The sequence below is a fragment of the Lynx rufus genome, unplaced genomic scaffold (genome assembly GCF_022079265.1).
Source record: "Lynx rufus isolate CCGP_SWC_20201006 ecotype Redwood Valley unplaced genomic scaffold, mLynRuf1.p SCAF_7, whole genome shotgun sequence".
Taxonomy (NCBI): Eukaryota; Metazoa; Chordata; class Mammalia; order Carnivora; family Felidae; genus Lynx; species Lynx rufus.
The window spans coordinates 90,698,244-90,704,243 of record NW_025814889.1 but is presented as its reverse complement, the minus strand read 5'-3'; positions in this window follow the sequence as shown (position 1 = coordinate 90,704,243).

Sequence of the window (6,000 nt, the reverse complement as noted above, 5' to 3'; positions counted from 1 at the left end):
AAAGTAACCAGAAGTATATTTGGAAAAAGTCACAGCCCATACAAGTCCCTTACTAAACTAACTGCCTCCCTCTCTCTTGTGTCTCTGGACTCTTTATTCTCTTCTCTGGGAAACCACCGCGTACTCCCCAAAACACTATGTCTCGTCTCCAAATGTCTCCCCTGACTGTGCCCCTGTCTCTGCTATATCCCCTTCTCCCAGCTGAGAGGAGGTGAACACAGCGCTCACACTTCTGTGTACCCCCACACAACATGCCGGCATAATGTGGAATTAGCTGCGTGTCTGTTTCCCCAACTAACTGCAGGTACTGAGTCTTACTCAGCTTTCGGTTTCCTGTGCCTCTCCCATCAAGGGCTCAATAAATGTGTGTTGAATGGACGAACCCTGTCCAAGGGAGATAAGCAGGACACGGCAAAAGTAGAAAACTGTTTTGATGTTCTTACTTGGCAAGGTGAACGTTGTGATCGAATCTAGTAGGGAAAAGACTTGGCATTTGTAAAATCTGACATGACCTGTAATACGTGTTAGAATTCTGGGACTTGGTACTAGGGAAAAACTCCGGGAGAGATTTGAGGAGATCTTTACATTTTTTCCCCCAAAATCTCTTTGCCTTTTCCCTAAGGGCATAAATAGAAGTTTCGGGTGTAGAGAACCAGGAACCCCACTGGCCATGTGTGGGGAAAAGGCCCCTCCTATGTAATTGGATGCAAAAAAAAAAAAAGAAAATTTCTTTTAGACAGGCACAGGATCTTGGCTGAAGTTCAGCCACATACCTATTCTAAGCTGAATTTGGGTATAACCCTAATAATTACAGTTACTCTTTAGAAAAAGAGCCCAAGAGGTTTACCTGGAGATTTTTTCCAGATGTAAGCAGGTATGTGAGAAGCCCAGTAATGAAGATGTAAACCGGATGAGGCCATTTTGTGCCCCGTGGTCCTCCCTCCAATCGCTCGAATGCTAGGAGATGTTCCCCAGCAATCATAAGGATGAGGCAACGCAGCCATCTAACAAACACCAGATGCCTGACCGGCCTTACAAGCTGTGGTGTTAAAGAGAAGGGGGGCACGAAACACCAAATTTGAATGCCTCTGCAGTTATCAATCGGTCATAAATTGTAATCAAACAGAAACAAACCTCTTTATTCCGTCAGTTCCTGGGATAGGTCCCTCATATGCCTTGCAGGCCTCCTCTGGGTGTGGTTGGAGCCCTCGGGAATCTGTCCCCCTTCTTCAGTCTCTGCAGGGTCTCACTGACTGGGTGACGTTGCTCGGGACACCTCATCTCCACCCCCCAGGGCTCTACATCTTTCTAGATGAGGAGCCATTAAGTGGCTCAGCTATGCCAGAAATGGAAGATTTTCATCAAGTGCATCTTTAGTATCGTCTCTATTCTTCCTTTTTTCCATTTGGATTCAAAGGTGGCTTCGTGTGTGTGTGTGTGCGCGCGCGTGCGTTTGGTAGTCAGAAATCACTAGGAACATCAATGTTAGCCCTTGGGGGGCGGGGAAGAAAACTCTCCATCATTGAAGTGTAAAAAGATCAAGGTGTACGATGACTAATTAGCCCTGTCTGAAATAAAGCATTCACATGGCAGATTATAATTTGGAAGGACAACTTGCAATTAATTTGAAATAAAAAGTGATATACCCACATTTTTCTACTTGTGTAAAACCTTCTACGGAGCACGATCCGAACAGCCAGTGTCCTACGTTGGAGGCACTTTAGTGCTGAGGGGGAAGCCTTCGAACAAACTTGGGCTTCGATCTGGCCACGTGCTAGCTGTGTAACGTGCCTCAACTGCTCTGAGCTTTAGCTCCACCATCTGTAAAACGGGCAGAAGACTACCCACCTCCTACTAGAGACAACGGATCGAGTGCCTGACTTCTGGAGATGACTTCATACACAACGTCATCAAGGTAAAAAGAAATCCCATGGTGAAGCTGAGGGTCTTGGGGATAGAGCTTCGGGAAACCACAGCTGAACTCTTACCAACTATCTCCTGTGCTAATACAGACACCCTGCCTCACTTTGCTTTCTAGTTATGGCTACAGCTTTCTACACCCTCATCCTGCCAGTACAGTGCTGAAGTAAGCACTCAGTCGCTACTAGCTGACTTGCCTGCTGCTTATTCCTGCAAATGTGTCAGGCTCCTGCCCAGCCGGGATGAGAACATGGGAGTGTATTTGCTGAGACTAACGGTGGTGGACACTGCGGGGGAGGGGGGGGGGAGTGCAAAGCTTGAAATAAGAATGAGGCTCCCCGGCACCCGTAATCCCACAAGTTAGTGTGGTTCTGCAGCCAGCCCAACATTTGGAAAAGTCTCATGTGGGCCGGAGGATCTGATCTGGTTCCCAGATCTCAGGTCATTGTGGCCCCTAACGTGTGATGGTTGCGTGATGGCACGGCAGGCTCTTGGTCCAGAACCTGCAGTCGTTGTCTGGCTGATCCTTCGCCAGGTTGGTCCAGGATGAGGCTAGCCTCCGGGGGCAAGTGCATGGGAAGAGTTCTTGCTAGAACGTTCTGCTGTGGCATGTGCACCACTTCAAAATGGTGCACTATCTGTCGGTTACGTAGTGTATAATAAACTTTAGTTAGAAGTCAGTACAGGTGCTTGGAAATCTGTCCCCAAGTGTTTTGGTTTTTTTTTTTAATGTTTATTTAGAGAGAGAGAGGACAGAGAGCGAGCATGAGCAGGGGAGGGGCAGAGAGCGAGGGAGACACACACTCTGAAGCAGGCTCCAGGCTCTGAGCTGTCAACACAGAGCCCAACGCGGGGCTTGAGCTCAGGAACTGTGAGATCATGACCTGAGCCAAAGTCAGATCCTCAACTAACTGAGCCACCCAGGTGCCCAGGTGCCCCGGACACATGTTCTTGGTTTTTTTTTTGTTTTTTTGTTTTTTTTTAATGTTTATTTTTGAGAGACAGAGACAGACCAGGAGCAGGGAAGAAGGGTCAGAGAGAGAGTGAGACACAGAATCCGAAGCAGGCTCCAGGTTCTGAGCTGTCAGCACACAGCCCGACGCAGGGCTCGAACTCACGAACCATGAGATGCTGACCTGAGCCATAGTTGGGACACTTAACCGACTGAGCCACCCAGGCACCCCTCCCCAAGGGCAAGTTTTAATTCAACTTTTCTTGTATGCTAACATCTCTTAGAATTCATTTCGTGATTAAGTTACGGGTAATGACAGCAGTTTTCTGACAAAAAAAAAAAAAAAGTCACGATTCGAATACATGGCCACCTTATAAAAAAATCTCTTGATGGTTTTAAATAAAACCCGTGTCGGTGATGATAAAAGGTACAGGGACAAGGAAATGGAGGGGATGGGAAAGGTCATGTGTCAATTTGTGCACTGAGGTCTGTTCTCTAGCTCCTGGAATTGCTGGGCCGAGCCCTGCCACAGACACCCTGCAGTTCTAGAGAAGCGCTGGGCAGCCCGGCTTCAACCCGCAAATGCAAACTGGGGTTCAGGTGTTGGCTGCAGACGAGGACTCACTGGGGCTCCAGAACAAGACGAACGAGTGGGCAGCGAAGGACGAGAGCGGCTGACCGCCATGACGCTTTGGGAAAACCATTTGACCTCTCTCTATAGAAAGACAACCAGTGATGATAATACGAGGCGTGTTTGAGTCATCAAGAAATGCTTTTGAAATGAATACTGATTGCCTTTTTCTCACGAAGAGTCCCAGGGCAGTGGCTGTCAAACTAGAACAAGGACCCTCATCACACGGAGGGCTTGCTAAGACACAAACTGCGGAGGCTCCGTTCCAGAACTGCTGTTGTGGTGAGTCTGGGGGGAAGGAAGGCCTAAATATCTGCGTAGCAAGCTCCCGGGTCATGCCAGCGCTGCAGTCTGGGAAGCACTTTTCGAGAAGCACAGTTCTCAGGTCCGCTCCGCGAAACTGCCGGCCTGTGAATTTTAGGGTCCCGGGAATTGGCTGAAAACCAAGGTCTTCACCACCTCACCACCTCTGCAGAATCAACAGATCAACCAAACAAACCAAACAAATTTAAAGATTTCCACCACAAATACGACTATACCGAAACGCTTCTGTACAGATGACTTTGAAAGGTGATTTCATCTGTGAGCATCGGGGAACTCCTAATGGGCTACCCCAGAGACCCATCCTTGACAACGGTGTAAGTTTCCCGGCAAAGTATTTAACAGAAGCCAAGGCATCAGCATGGCATCATTCCTACATTTTTATCCACGGAGTTACCATGATGGAACTCCCCAAAGTCCGTATCTTAAGCACGCAGGCTGCTAACGATGGCTGAGGTGAAGGTTGGGTAATTCTGCAAACATATCCCTTTCCTCCAATCTTTCCAACCCCTGCAGGCCTTTCCTGGGGCCTGGGGTATGGACAGTGGCACTCGACCCTGTGATGAGAGCCCCTGCGAGCAGAGGCCACATCAGATAAAAGGCCCTCTCTACAAACTACAGACGTATCAGCCGGTAGGAGGTCGACAGAGCGGTCTGGCAAACTCCAATGGATGGTCCATGTGTCCGGGCTACAATAAGAGGAGACTTCAGGAGTCAGAGAAGAAAACATTTTTATAAAGAAATTTTATTGCATAATTTCTGTATACAATAAACATAGGAAAAGGGTTTTTTAATGAAAATTTCATAACGTTTTTCAAAAGTTTTGAACCGTTTGGAGAAAAATCATTACAAAGCTATCTAAGACAAAAATACCTGACCTTCGGAACAAACGAGAATCCCTTTCATAATAGTCCGCGTTTGAAGCAGGGCATCTCGATTTCAATGAACATGGAGAGGCTTTTGAGTTGCTATGGCATTTGCAAGAAGTATTTAAATGCATCTAAGAAGTGAAAAGTTTAAACGTGTAGAAATGTTCTCTAATACAAGATAGGCTGCTGCTTTCTTCAGATCCATTCTGCACGACTGGACGGATGTACTTTTTACACACCAGCAGAAGCCCACGTCTCCTAATGGTAGAGCAAGAGCTGGAGTGCAGAGAGGGAAAGTCCCGTGCATTTCCTATGTTAAATGGCACAACTCTCACCGATCACATACACCTTGCCATATTGACTCAGTTCATTGCACTCCATATCCTGCAAAAATAAATCTAGTGCTCGACAGCTGACATTACTGCTCACCGACGTTTTAGTAATATATTTCTTTAACATAAGACAGAAATACACTGAAATTTTATACCACTTAAACTCAAAAGCAATCTGGAATTAAACCACATGCATATACCCCGCTTTTTTTTTTTTTTTTCTTTTCCAGTGGATGCTGCATTTTTATTCAAGTTGATGCTGGAAAATGTGGTAGAAGAAAAACCGGCCTTCCTTGAAACAAAGACAAAGGGTTAGAAAAGAAGGAGTTGTTGAGGGGGCAATGTTAGGCCCCATAATAAAAATGAAAGGACAATGAGAATTCAGAATCTCTGGGGGGAAGGGAAGAGGCTCCTTATCTTCCTTGTCTACCCAGATATGGTGGCTCGTGTCCAGCAGACCCTGGGGCAGGCTACCACGCACAGCTGGAGTGATGGGAGAGGGGCTGGGTGACCCAAAGGGTGGGTGTGCCCTGGGGCAGGGAAGTCTCAGGAGGCCCCCGTCTTTAGCCGACCCCCCAGGGGATCCTCCAGTCTCTGGGAAAGGATGGGGCTCCCTCTGTGAGCTCAGGGCAGGCTGCCAGGATGGTCCGGGAGCTGAGGCTTCAGTGGTCTTGAATCTTACACCTCATTTCCAGAAAAATCCCAGGGCCCGAGGCGAATCAGCCAGGAGCTGAGAAAGGAAGAGCGTGACTTGTCTGGAAGAGCGTAGGCTACGTGGAGTTGTGGCCCACGTGACGACACAGTCACCAGAGTATCAGGGCCTCCCCAGGACGTGGTGTAGACACATGGAAGAACGTGGACGTGACCCCACTGCCATTTTGATTTGTCACTTCCCATTTTAACTCCTCGTCGTTTCTCATTGTAAAACTGTCAAGGGTCCCTCTTTCTTATTTTTGTCTTGGTGCTTACAAGGAA